Genomic DNA, 14,424 nt, shown 5'->3' on the forward strand with positions numbered 1-14,424 from the left:
ACATCAAAGGTTCTCCATAGAACATGCTGAGGCAAGAACTTACTTGGACATTAACTGTTAGCACTTTGATTTTTGCTTTCTTCATTGTTGCTTACTTCTTTGCAGAGGTGTGGTGCAGGTGGAAGACTTTTTTTTTTGTTACGGACACAGAATGAGAATGATATCCACTGTTCCTTCCCTCAGTTTGGGGACAGAGGTGATCAAAGCAATTACACAGTCTCCCTGTTTGTGTTGGGGTATTTTCAATCAGAAGCGTGGGACAGCTCTGTGCATTCACTTCCCTTCACACACACTGAAAATCTAAACTCTGTTTCATCTTCATCTGAAAGCGAGTGCTCGACTGAAATAAAATTTAGGTGGGGAAAAGGATAGCTCTGAAAAATTTACATTTATTCCAGTTTTCTCCCTCATGCTGATTTTTAAGAGTGAAACTCCCTCTTCTGTTCTTTTCCCCTTTTCCCTCTTCAGAAGGCATCCTTTGCAAGTGCCAGTGCTCAGGACCTTAAAGCAAGAATGGCTCTGAGCATGTTCCCTGCCCTGTGGGTTGCCCTGAGCCATAAGCCCTGATGCAAACAACCAATTTGCCAGAAAAAGTCGGTAGATTTTTTTCTTTCCTTTTTAGTGACTGAGTGTTATCACAGTAACTGACTAACACTAATGAACCAACCTGTAATTAGCATCAATGAAAATTTAACTCGGTTGTTATTTAAATAATGCAGTAATCTCAGTAGCAGCATGTATGGGGTTTGTGCCATCATGTAGGGAAGACAGAATATGGAAAGTTAAAGATAAAACAATAGAAATCACCAAGAGTTGACAGTTTAGGAGGCTGTGAGAAACACTTAGTGTTTATTGTAGTAATGAATGCTGTAGAGTTTGTGGATGCAGGAAAGGAATAATCTCCTTGGGATGTTGGTCTTGGAGCCTTTTCCCACATCACAGAGATATGGTGCAATGGATTTGTTTGATTGAAGCAAAGAAAAGCTTCTAATGCTGAAAGAAACTGAATATTTGGACCTGGGCTGGCCATTGTGTGGGGAAGAGCAAGGCTTTTTGTTTGCTCTTTTGTTTTTGCAAAGAATTCGACAGAATGAGACCTGCATAGGCAATCTTATTTTATTTTTCCCTACATTCTTTAGATCTCAGGAGTGCTCACTTTGACCCTGAAGTGCCAGTAAGTGGGCCCTGTAGGACAGGAATTTTAAATGTAGAAGAGATTTGCCACAACAGCGTGTTGTAGGTCAGTAAAATATATTACCAAGTATTTTGCTAAGGCATTTCATTTGCTTTGTCCCCAGCTCCTTTGTGGAAATTGCTGAACCAACTAGTTAATGTTTGCAAGAGAAAATTTTCTTTCTAAAGCAACTGGATATATTCTAGGTGCTTATCCATTCATTTGCTTCTCTGAACCTTAAGAGAACATTGCAGTGATTGTTTTTAATGACCCACCATTTTCCCTCTTCCCAGTTTTGTGTGTGCCATGGGAAAGAGCCTAAAATGCTTTCTTTCTTGAAGTTTTTTGTGTCAAATTTAAGCTTTTCAGGCATTATAGTTCTTGAGTTATTCTGTTATCAAGGAATTGAGTGGTGCTAAAAGTCTTTTTCTTGTCTGAGAAATATTCTGGTGTTCTTACTTTTTAATCCCAACAAAACTATGGATGAAACAGTGCTATTTCCAGAGCAATAGTTGTTCTCCACAATCAAAAATGTTGAAAATGTAAGCAGTACCACTACATGAGCACACGCAGAAGGTAACATTTAAAATCCCATGGTCTGGAAAGAAAGACTTGAAGAATCTGGCTTTTTCAAGATTTCAGCATAAGATGTGATCAAGAGAACCTGATCTTCTTTATCTGTTGTCTTTGCAGCATATGAAGTGTGAACATAGTGGGTTTGTATGTTCTGGCCTTCACTGCATTGCTTGGTCTTGCTACAAGGGGATTGTGTTGTTTTTTTTTAACTTAAGTGCTTTCTTAGTAATACCAGATCAAAAGCTGTCATGTGGCTTTAGCCTGTCAGTTTGTGAGTGCATCTTTTTGACCTGCTTGGTACAAGCCTGTTCTTTGTGGCATCCTCCAAAACTTGGTCCTCCTGCTCCTCTGGAAAGGGTTGCTCCAGCATAAAGGCTGTTTGCTGAGATGTCTGACCTCCCTTACCTCTGCAGCATTGTTTTTCTCTCCTTCATGTTTTAATAGCTTGCATTTAAGAGAACTACAAGTTATGATCTTGTATCGTGGCAGGTGAGGATGCAGTTCACTGCCACCAGAACCTTACTGAGGCTCACAGGTGTCTTTTGCCCTCTTGTCTTGAGCACTTAGACTTTGAAAAAATAATCTTTCCTCCTTCAGGTAAAGCCTCCTGTACCTTCAGTCCAAGAATTAAAATTAATATGACTCCAGGACTTGGTGGACACTTCTTAAAGCGTGAGAAGTCGTTCTTCTGTTGATTAAAATTAGCTTGCACAGATAATATACAGCATAAAGCTATGAAATAAGTTGTGCAAAATTAAAATTCAGGTGGGGGTTATGCAGATTGCCTTATTTGAATATTTAAATCGTCTGTAGCTTTTTGATGAATGCTTTATCATTGTTTTCCATATATATGCAATGATGCTCATTTGCAGCCTTCCCCAATCAGTTATACAGCAAATATCACTGCTATAAATAAAATGTCATTTGCAGGAGACAGTTTTGTAAGTTAAATGAGGAAGAAATGTTCCCTTTGAAGAAATGTTAGCCATGATCAGTTGGTACAGGATTATTAAAAGGAGTGGTTAAAATACACATTTTCTGATACTACCTAAGGAGTACTTTTTTTTTTGTGGTGGTGGTTCAGAAAGATTATCTGTAAACAAAAAAAAATCTGTTTCATGTTGCAGCTCAGTCAATGTGGTGATTGTCTCTCAGAAAGGAGAAGTGCTGCTTGTCCCAGTCCTTGGCCCTGAAGTCACACCCTCCATTCTGCCATGGCTGCTGTCCTAATCCTTCAGTCAGCTGTTCTTTTCAACAGAAAACTGATTGCCCTCTTGTTTTTTCTTCTGTTTGTTTTCTTGGTCAGATCATGCTTTGGCTTTTACTTCTGCACTGTCTACTAAATAATTCAGATATTTCTGTCTAGTTACTCAATATTGCTGGCTTTGCTCTTAGCATTTGAGCAGTGTCAGTAAGCTCATATTTGTCACCATTGGGAAAAAGTACACTTATTTTTGCTGTTACAATCTGAAGCACCATTAATACCTGACAGATACACCATTTCATCAGCTCATACAGCTGCACACAGGACTGATGAGCTGCTTCTGATCCTGCCTCCACCATGGGCTTTCCTACACTCCCAGTGTAGGAAATCAGGTAACCTTGTCTGCAGATTTATCATTTCTCATGGGAGTGATAGGTCCTGCACTGAGCTGCTGAATCTTGTTGAAGCAGATTTAAAGTAACTTAGATTAGATTAATCTGAGATGATTACACTCAAGAGTTCCTACTTCCACAGGGATTGTGACATTTCATCAGCAATGCTATCTTCAGAAGATAAAGCACAGGTGAGAATGCATCTTGTGGTGACAGTGCTGGAGTTGTTTGAGAGTGCCCAGGAAACCCAGAAAATGGGCTGGGGATCAAAGTCGCAATCTGGCTGCCAAGCTCAGAGTGCAGAGGGCTTTCTTTGACCAGTGGCTGTAGGATAATCTGCCCCCAACACTCCTTTTGTTAAGGGATCTTTAAATTTGCACTGAAGGGAGCTGAATTTTGCCACATCTAGGATTTCTGACTTGAGGTGGCAATTTTGGCTCAAATAGTTGAGACTAGTATATTTAATAAAAATTGAATTAGAAGTTCTTAGAGTTACATTTTGAGACTTGAGGAAAAGGACATAGCCTTTAAGATACATTCCCCAATGGGTCCTATGCATAGTAGGACTGTGGTTTTGTTTTTGGCTTCCTCCCTGCTTTAAGATGGTAATTCATAGTTGTGTTTTTGCTTTAAAATTAGGGAATGCCTGTAAGTAGGAAATTACTGGAGTCCTGCCAAGGTCTAACATTTGCATGGCATAGAGGTCACGTGCATTGATTTGATGCTGGAGCTGATCTTCTAGGGAAAGAAGAGGATGTGTCCTTACTGGATAGGTGAAACCTGCTACTGTTTTACTCTCTGTGCTACTGGCATTTCATCTGAAATGAAAAAAACTGCTTATTAGCTTTTCTGAAAGCGAGGCCTGAGAGCTGCTGGTCTGGATGATGAGGTGGCTTTGTAGAGCATGTTAAATGAGTGTTGGGTGTGGGTGTCACTTGTTAAAATCCTCCTTCCATTTATCACTTCCCAAATGTGTTTGCTCCAGCACTTGAGTTCACATGGTAGATTGAAGCTTGCTTTCTGGAGGGAGGGAGCACAGACTCCTTGCTAGGGAACATGATCCTCTATTTCATTTGCTGAAGGCAATTTCTGCAGCCACAGGCTTTCACCATTCTATTTCCAAGTTTTGTGACCTATGTTGGCTACCTAGGAGTCAGTTAGTTACTTCAGGAGGAAGATTCTGAGTTCTAAGTCTCTTTCGATCCAGCTCTATCTGTTGTGATGAGTGTTTTTGATAAAACTTCGCCCTGTTCTCTTCTGCAGCTTTTATTTGTAATCATGCTTTTTTTCTTAGTGCAATTGCTTGTTGAAATAGATTTTCTGTCTGTGGGGCAGCAGTTTGATTCACAGTTGCATCTGTCTATATAGATTGTATGTTTAAGTGTGTGTAAAACCAAATACAAATTCTTCATTTTTTCTGGAATGGAAATGATTTAAACTTGAATTATTTAAACTGAAATTCTATAGTATCAAAACTACAGACTATGAAACGAGATATTTTCCATCTTAATTTTCACTGTAGCTTGCCCTTGACAATTTGACTGCCCTGAGCTGTTTACTCCAGGAAGAAATCCTGACACTCCGTGTTTGTAAGAAGCATTCATGAAATGCCACTGCCTTTGTTGTGCCCTAATACAGTGCCAATATTTTTAAAATAGGAACCTGAGGCTGAACCAGCAAATCAATTACTAAACCCAAATCTAGGAGATTTGCTGTAGGTCCAGAGGTGATGTGCACTGAAAAGCACCACTTGTGCTGGTTGTGTTGAAGTTCTTGTGTCTTCTAGGAAAGCTGGATCTATAAGTAGATGTCAACGTGTTGATAAATAGGGTTTAGCCTCTTACCTTAAAACTTTTCTATTGGTGCAGTGGAGAGTGTCCTTAGGAATAAATGTCCTTGATGTTAGGCTGAACATTATCGTGCATCTCAAACGTCTGGAGGTGATGTGAGCCCTCAGTGTCTGATGGGGTCTGAATTTGTCCTGTGGTTGTGCTGACATCTGAGGAACATTTGCTCTTTCTGTGTGTAGCTTGTGGTTTAGGAGTTCTTCTGAGAAAAGGGTGTGATATATTATCTTACTCTGGGTCATGTACTATTTCAGTGACACGACAAAGGAAGGAAACTAGTAGGAGTATGTTTTTACATGTTAAAAGCATTTCATACAATTGATTTTTTTTTTTTTTAAATGTCATATTTGTGAAGTACCTTCTTTTCCCCTCCACTTATTCTCTGTTAATTGACGTATTGTCTCCAGTGGTGACATCCATTAGATTCTTCTCTGGAATAGGAGTTCAATTTCAAAAAAGGATTTAGAAGACGATTCAATGTTTTTTTCACCCTTACATGCCTCAAGTCATGTTGGTCAACTTGCTGAGCCAATTGTGTCCTATTCAGGTTTGATCAAAGACTTTCCTATAACACTTGGACAGAATACAAGTTGTTTGACTATGTCAAGCATCTTAGCTGTAATATGGAGGTGTTTATTGTAACTTTGTTAAGACTGCATTGACCTTCATACTTTATCCACAGGTCTGATGTCTTACATGCATTGAAGTTAGTTGCTAAATCTGGTGGTCTAACAGATGAAATTTTGCAGGTATCTTCAGTAATTTTTATGTTTCGGGCACTTACAGATGAATTTGTATCTTTGTTAACTGCCTAAAGTATCTTTGCAGTTTTTATACCTTTCTCTCACATAGTAGATAGCTGAGCATTCTATCCTTAATTATATCCATCCATTGGTGCTTTCTCTTCTACCACTTAGCAAGGGAAGGGCTATGGAAAGAATGTGATTTTCTTTTTTCTTTTGGAGCTAATAGTTGCTAAGTGCTCCCACAGTCCCCTTTGCCACCTGTAGCTCTCCACAGGTTGCTCTCTAGGGCTTTGGCTCAGAGTTGTCTCTTGAACAGTATCTGAGCAAGTTCTGTGCTTTATTATTTCAAGCCAGAAGAACAGGCTGGTGGTGACTGACAAAAAGTTTCATCATTTCACTTAAAAAGTCTCAACTAGAACCCTGTCCTGGCCTATGTCATGTAGTTATTGTGGGGAAGCTGAGAAACCAGCTGTTTCATAGTGCTGTTTGCTGGGATGTACACTTCACATTAAGGCTACACAACCAAATTTTGAAGGGTTGGGTGATCTGGTGGCTGGTACCTTGCTGCTGGCAGCTTAACTCTTCCTTATCTTGCTTAACTTATCGCTTGCTGTTGGGCAGCAGGCTGCATTGGGTCATTATGTTGTGTGGGATTCAATATTCCAATGTACTAGGGATTCAGAAGTAAAGGCAGGAGTAATTTTCTCCTTAATTTGAGCTATTTCCTCTCACCACTAATACTACATGTTACTGGCAGAATGTTTAGTTGTTCCTGCTGCCAGAGGATAAGAAGTTGCCAAGCTGTTGGCTGGGGCTTGGGAGCAGCAGCAATTTCACATTCTTCCTTCATCTTCTTATCCAACTTGTAACTTTAGGCAATTGTATTTGTGCTATAAGATAAGTAATAAAAAGTTGACAATGTAAACAGAGCAGTCTGTTCTTTTTTTTTTTTTTTTTTAATTTGACTGATAACCCCCAGTATTTGTGTAGTCTGTGTGCTGTAGGAAGTAGATAGAGAAAGCAGAATAATGCTGCAGAAATGCAGAATGATTGCATTTAAAAAACGAACCTGGATGACTTGGCAAAAGCTCCACTATCTTAAATGTTGGAGAACCAAACTAAACAATTCTTCTACATGTAACCAGGTATAAATACAAAGGAACATTTTGGGGCACACTGTTGTGTATTGTTCCTTTGTCAAGTGAATGCTCTGGCTGTCCAGTGGCATCTGAATTAGCTGGGAACAGAGCCGTGACTTTTACATTCTCACCTACACTTAGGGGGTAGTCTCATGGAAATTGCTTTACCAGCTGGGTAGTGCAGCACAGGTTGCAAAGGCAGATCTCATAATTTGGTGAGCTAGACCTAATGTTTCAGCCTTTATTAACCAGGATTTCCAGTTTTTAAGTGTGTTACGTGTATAGTCAGGCATATCCAGGCAGTGAGTCAAATCCTGGCAGCAACTGGACTTAAGGCAGGAGTTGGGATTGGAAATATTCCATCTGCAGAATTAAAAAAAATAGACTATTGTTTGTTTGTTTTTTCTCTGATGTACAAACTGCTCTAATAAAAGGCTGACTTAAAGGTCCTTTTTTGTTTCAAAGGGGACTCTCTTTTCCTCTGCTAAGTATTTTGTATGCTAATAAAAATGCACATTCATATATGATATTTCCATGTTTTCAAGGCAGAAAGGATTGCCAGGCTGTAAACTTTCAATCTGCTGTGAGGTTTTTGTTTATTTGTTTGTGTAATGCCAGCAACCTACTGTATATAACCTGAGGTCAGAGGCTCTGACATAAACATGTTTAACCTGTGCTATTTAACATCTTTGTTGGCAACACGGACAGTAGAAAGTGCACCTTCAGCAAGCTTGCTGCAGCACCAAACTGTGGTGAGCTCAATACATTGGAGGGAAGGGATGCCATCCAGAAGGACTTTGACAGGCTTGAGAGGTGAGCTTGGTCACATTATTTGCAATTCTGCAAGGCCAAGCGCTGTAAGGTGCTGCACCTGGGTGGGGGACAATCCCAAACAAATACAGGTTGGCTAGAGATTGGATAGAAAACAGCTCTGAGGAGAAGGACTTGGGGGTGATGATGACAAGGTCAGCATGATCTGGCAGTGTGCTCTTGCTGCCCAGAAAGCCAATCATATCCTGGGCTGCATCAAAAGAAGTGTGGCAAGCTGGTCAAGGGAGGTGATTCTCACCTTCTACTCTGCTCTTATAAGACCCCACCTGGAGTACTGCATCCTGTTCTGGAGCTGCCAGGATCAGAGGATATGGTGCTCTGAAGTGAGTCCAGAGGAGAGCCATGAAGGTGATCAGTGGGCTGGAGCACCTCTCCTATGAAGACAGGCTAAGAGAGTTAAGAGTTTTTCAGCCTAGAGAAGAGGAGGTTCCTGGGAGATTTTATAGCAGCCTTCCAGTAGCTGAAGGGAGCCAACAAGAGAGCTGGAGAGGGACTTCTGACAAGAGTGTGTAGTGAGAGGACAAGGGATAATGGCTTAAAACTGGAACAGGGGAGATAGGAGTGAGACATTAGGAGGAAATTCTTTACTTTGATAGTGGTAAGACACTGGACCAGGTTATCCAGAGAAGCTGTGGAGACCAAATCACTGGAAGTGTTCCAGTGCAGGTTGGATGGGACTTAGAGAAACCCTGTCTAGTGGGAGGTGTCTGGTTGAAACAAAATGATCTTTAAGGTCCCTTCCAACCCAGACCATTCTATGATTCTATGGTTCCATGATTCCATGTTTCTAAGTTCCCCAGATACAGAAGCAGTGTCTGCCCTGGCTGTGTGCTGGGACCCTGTGCCTGCCCTGCCGTGGCTGTGGTGGCCCAGCCGCCTCCGTTGGTGGTCCAGACTGTGGTGGCCCCGCCAGCTCTGTTCCTGCTGCAGGCTGGGGCGCTGCAAACACATTTCCTTTGCTACCAGCAGGGTAAGGGCTGTGCTGGAGGGCCGGGCAGTGCAGCTGGGATGCTGCTATGTAAGAATGTTACACTTGTGTGAGTCCTGAAGGTGTCTGTGTGCAAAGAAGTGATGATTTGAAAGTCTGTAAGTAACTTTGGGATTTGCTGGTTCAGTGCAGACAGAGCAGTGTGTGCTGGTGTTCTGCCCACTTTGTTTGTGGCAACCTCTGGGAATATTTCATAAATTGAGGCTCTTTTTTTTTTTTTTTTTTTTTTTTTTTAATTAAACCCTTGGAACAAAAAAGATGTTTTTGTTATTGCAGTGGTGCAGGCTGGCTAACCTGCCCTGCAGAGGTGCTTGTAGTCTTCTGCTTACTTTCCTTTGGAAGGTGAGGAGTATGCTCTGGAGCCAGGTGGCTTACCATAAACCCTGGGTTGCTATTGGTGGCTGCGCTCTGGATTCTCCACAGTAGATCCTGTGCCTCCCCATATGTTCTGAGAATTTCCTTGGAAATATAAGGAACACAGGGTGTGTTCTTCAAGTGCAGTTCTTTTGAGGAGTCTCAGTGTTGCCGTTGCAATGGGAGGGATGAACAGCTTTGAGTTCCCTGTAAAAATACATTTACAGGAGGTAGCAGGAAAGTGGAAGGGTGGAACATTTATGAGTACCAGTCAAGTGAGCAGAGATTGCAGTGCAGGTGTGATAGAGGAATATAGTAAGTTTTAATAAGTAATCTAACTCTGATGGTAGTAGTTCCTATTTGCATATATATACATAAATAATCTTCATGTTAAATGGGTTTTGTTCTCAGAGGCCATACAGAAGCTGTACAGATAAGAACACTTGAGCACACTCTTGGCACACTCTTGGCAGGCAAAAAGATGAAAGGGTTTGCAGGAGTCCTGTGCCATGTATCCAGGAGAGCTTCTTTCACAAGAAGCAGGAGGCAAGCATTAAAATGAACACAATTTCTGTCCTTGCAAGGACAAAGCCCAAATAAGTTGACAAGAGTAGAGTCTTGGTAGAGAGAGACTAGAGGGGTTGAAACTTGAGAAATTCTGACTGCTTTTGATGAAATAACAATGTCTCATGAGGGATGGTTGGGTTTTTGGTTGCTGCTGTTGTTCTTAGGCAGAACTTAACTATGCAAGGTGAAGTCTGCAGCCAGAGCTCCTGAAGGTTTGTCACCAGCATAGTGTCCCTGTGAGCTGTTAAAAAAAAGAACAAATTGTACAGTTTGACTCTAAGAGGCAGGTTAGAGGGGTGATAGTGAAAAGTGGTATGCTCAGAGTAACCAACTGGTTACAGTTGGTGTAGCAACTGTAAAAAATACAGAAACACAGCTGCCCCTGCTATTCATTTTCTAAATATAGGAATAACATAGGGAGGTTTTGCTTTTGTTTTGGAGCACCCAATATGCTCTCAAGATGGCCTCAAGAAGATGTTGATCATACCTGTAATAAAAGGTGATAAGGTAATCTATTTATCTTTGATAAATCCTTACAGAATCAAACAAATAAGCTCCTGTTTACAGACCCACTGTTAAGTGTATGTGTGTGTAAAAATAATGCTTTAAAGAGCTGCAGGTCAGCCCAAGGTTTCCCTTCTCCATGTTGAACAGGATAATTCCCTTGTCAGCTGTGTCTTTAATAAAATCAGTAGTGGTGTCATTACTTTGTTACAGAAGCATCACACTTTCTTTTGCCTGTCTGTATCTCTGTTCTGGGCCTTGTAGGGCTGTCTTGAAAGATCTGGAGTGTGCTAACAGTGCTGAGCCAAGGGCTCTGTGGCAGGTAGTTTTCTTCCCTCCAGAAGCCCCTGAAACTGATTTTTGCTTGTCACAGAACAGCACTTAAAATGGCTTTAGAAAACCAGAATTACAGCCTAAATTGGAGATTATAAGAAGTCTTCCACTTTGTCTTTTTGTTTGTGGAGGGTCAGATGCTAAGAAGGCATCTGCTTGTGAAAAAATTTATACAAATAAAAGTTAGAAAATATCTGCGTGTTATCGAGGCTTCCAACTCTAGTGACTAAATAAAAGAAGACAAAATTACAAGAGAGGTCGTAAGCCCAATTTTGGCTCTAAAAGTCTTGGAGAAATAGGAGCTTGCCTGAAGTACAGGACTTGGAGAACCTTTCTTGGAAAACTAGGAGCTCTGTTGAGGGCTCCAGCAGGGTGAATGACAGGAGGATGGGGCAAGACAGGAGGGCATAGAAGTAGGTATGTACAATACCTTCACAAGAAAATAATGTGAATGTCCTGGCTGACAGCTGTGTTCTGTCCTTCTGGTGCTGTGCATGCAGAGGAATAGTTAATGGGCACTTGGAGAAGCAGTGATGTGGTTGTTGAATCACAGGACACAAGAAATGAGACCTATACCCCGGGTTTTGTGCCTGCCCTGCTCTTGCACTGTGTGAATGGAGTTGAAAATCAGGAGAGTGAGCAAAGGATTGGTGGCTCACACCCTCCTGTGGCAGTGTAGGGTTTGGTGAGTCACTTATCCAAGTGTAGCAGAAGTGATCATGCAGACATTTGCTAATCAGTGAGTTTTAAACAGTTCCTTACCATCAGAGATGTTAAAAATTTCTTCTTTTGTCCTGAATATCTGTTTGCTTTTGCCTCTCTCAGCTCTGATTTCAGGTGTGAGATTTTTTTTCACAGGAGGCAAATACCTGCCCTTGTGCCCTGATGGAGATGGTTGCTGATTTGCTGTGATAAGTAATCAGCTGTATCTTTCTCCAGAGTTGGCAGCAGCATATAGCCAGACTTTGTTATGTTTTCCCCCAAAAGGGTATGGCTGTTTTAAGGAAGTGTATTGACCACATGTGGGAGGGTTGGGTGTTTCTGTACTGCAAGCACATGGCTACAGATGAGGGAATGAAACTTGCAATCAGTCGCTGGAAAATAAAAATTCTCCATCAGATTTAATTTTGGTTCAGGTTAAGAAATTTGCTTACTAAGTAACTTACTTTTTTTGTGCTGAAAATACTAAGAAATGGTACTCCAAGCCATTGTTAGAGGAAACTCACCAGTGTACCTGTAATGGATTTTATCAAAATGTTTATGAGGAATCAATTACCACACATTGTAAGTGGACCGAAATTAAAATTGGCTTTAGTTTATTATGTTGGATTCTGTTTGTACTATAGATTTATGGGCTTTTTTCATTCTACTGGAATTTAAACCACTTCAACTGAAGTAGTCATCCTATCTGGTTCTTTTTAATTTCTCCTATCTCCTGTCTCAGTTTGTCAGAGACTCAGGCCTGGTGGAGTCTCTTTGTCCTTGGAGGGAGTCAAAATGTGTTTTCCAAAGGCTTGATGTTCTTGGCCTGGCTTATCTCTTAGGGTAAAGGACCCTTTGCAGCTGCGTTTTGGCTGGTTTAGATCTGCTTCTATGTTGATATTATGTGTGGCCTGCAAGTACCCAGCACATACAAATCTTGCTTTGCAACCTGCTCCCTTCTCCCCCAGAGTCACTGTTTCATCTTTATGTTGCACAAGGGGCAGCTGATGCCTCTGTGTGCGTGATTAACTGTAGTGGTGTTAGATTAGGGAAAAGGTTAAATCCATTGAAGTTTGGGGTTTTTTGCAGGCTGTGGAAGTCACTTGTTTCTGCAATAATAATAATAAAAGCAGAGGGCTGTGAGTGGAGCTGGTGGCAGGGTGTAGCTGCAGTTGTGCTGGAGGCTCTGTACCCCCCTGTCCCAGCAGCAGGACTGGGTCTGCTGGAGTGTGGTGTTATTGCAGTTTTCTTTCTGTGAAGGAAAAGTCTCATCTTCCAACTAATTTTGTCATCAGAGTCCTAGATCTTAACTACAGAAAACTTTGACATTGAACTTTTGTGTGAATAAGGTGCATGAGAATTACTCAGTGAGAGGGTCACAGAGTTCCCCCACTCAAGGAAGCCCAGAAGCAACTGGTGGTTCCAGTTGTGCAGTGGGAAAAGGGGTGTTGGGCTCTTGTCTGTACCTGTTCTGTACTTTGCATTGTTCTTTCTGAATGTTTTTCTCACAGAAGTTTGTAATAGAGGGCTGCTTTTGTCCTGAGTAGTTTTGCTTTCTGAAATGCTAACAAGAATCTCCACTGCCAGCACTGGACCCATCAGGTGATGGGCTGGCTGAACAGGACACTGCGGCATAGTCGGCAGTTTCACAGGAAGAAAGTTGTTGCAAAAAGTCTTCAGATAAAGGGCGTGTGCCATCTCTCCTCATGGGGAACGTCTAATGAGTATTTCTTTGAAGTGAAAAAGCACAGATAGTGTGTGAATGGTCATAAGAGGACGTTTACCCCCACTTCTCCTGCCTCCAGGGTATGGCTCAAGAATAGCAAAAAAGACCTTTACCTTTCCTGGTGGTGTTGGCAGTAGATTTGTCTCACTATTCAGTGGCAGAGCTGAAGGTTTTTGAGTGCTGAAGAATCTCATCCCTGCTCTGTCAGACCTCTGCAGCGGGTTTGCTGCCTGCCTGTGTAGAGTGAAGCTCTGTATGGAAGGCACAGGGTGTTGAAATAGATTTTACTGGATGCCTTTGCAGGAAGGAATTCGCTGAAACCTGATGCTCTCCGTAGCTTCTTCCCCAGTCCGTAGGGGTGTCTCATGCCCACATTGTCTCATGTGCCTTTGTTTTAAAATAGTATTAAGCCTCAGACATCAGCTGATTTACTTTAATTCCACATCCAACTTATGTTTGATTTCTTTTCAATATTCAAGTGAACCATCTGGCTTTAATGAACTGTAACTGTTTTTAATGCTGCCTCCAGTTGCTAACATCTGAATATTTCATGTGCTGAAAAGGGGTTTGAAATGCAGAAGTGAGACTGAAGAGTCCAAAGAATTTCTAAATCAGCTCTGTTCCAGAAGCACTTGTGCTCCCTACCCTCGAGATTTATCAAAAGATAAGCTTTGGGGTGCCAGACTGAAAGCATCAGCCCTGGCGGGTGCTAATTACAAGCACTTTCAATTTTGTGTACATAAAACACCAGAGCTACTTATGAAATCCTGAATAACTACCCAACTTGACTTGGGCAGAATATCAATCAACTTCAACAGGAGCTGCCAGCATTTGGCGTCTTTAAAATAAACAGGTTCTTTGGTGTTTGGCTTTTTTTTTTTTTTGCTTTTTTTTTTGGGTGGGGGGGAGGAGAGGTATCTTAAATATTTCTATGTTGCAAGAAGTGAAATCAGTTTTATGTCAGTTAAATTGAGAGCTGGATCCCATAAACTGAAAATATCTTAATTGCAATTAAATTCTGAGGGTACTTTGCTAGGGATATGGTATTAGAAACAAGTGGCATAGCTCCAGAGATGTTGGACTACATGTTTCACTCCATGTTTTTCACAGCATTGCCTTTGTTTTGGCTGAGCAGTGTGACAGCTGATAGCTTTACACTAGGCCATTACCAAGAAATATTTTGATTAATGATTAAAAAGTATTTTGTTGGTTAGTTCTTTGCTGTGTGAAAACCATGGAGTGGCATAATCTTCCAGTGCTACTCCATGAAGGACAGGACTCATGGAAGCCAAGCCTGCCAGGCTGTCTACAGGAGGAACATTCCTTGGGATGTGAGGAACC

General features: G+C 41.4%; 1 protein-coding gene across 6 annotated transcripts in view; it reads left to right on the plus strand.

Moving 5' to 3' along the window:
* Positions 1-14,424, plus strand: part of SFMBT1 (Scm like with four mbt domains 1) — an 88,927-nt gene that overhangs the window by 37,325 nt on the left and 37,178 nt on the right. For 2 of the 6 annotated variants that reach the window (XM_071755645.1, XM_071755649.1), the window contains exon 1: positions 8,694-8,879. The exons of 3 other annotated variants lie outside the window; for them this stretch is intronic. The gene's annotated coding sequence lies outside the window, so the exon portion shown is untranslated. Of the gene's footprint in view, positions 1-8,693; positions 8,880-11,821; positions 11,940-14,424 lie in introns of those variants that run through there. One more of the 6 variants, XM_071755647.1, reaches the window with a different exon arrangement.

Source organism: Heliangelus exortis, chromosome 12, assembly GCF_036169615.1.
Source record: "Heliangelus exortis chromosome 12, bHelExo1.hap1, whole genome shotgun sequence".
NCBI classification, from domain to species: domain Eukaryota; kingdom Metazoa; phylum Chordata; class Aves; order Apodiformes; family Trochilidae; genus Heliangelus; species Heliangelus exortis.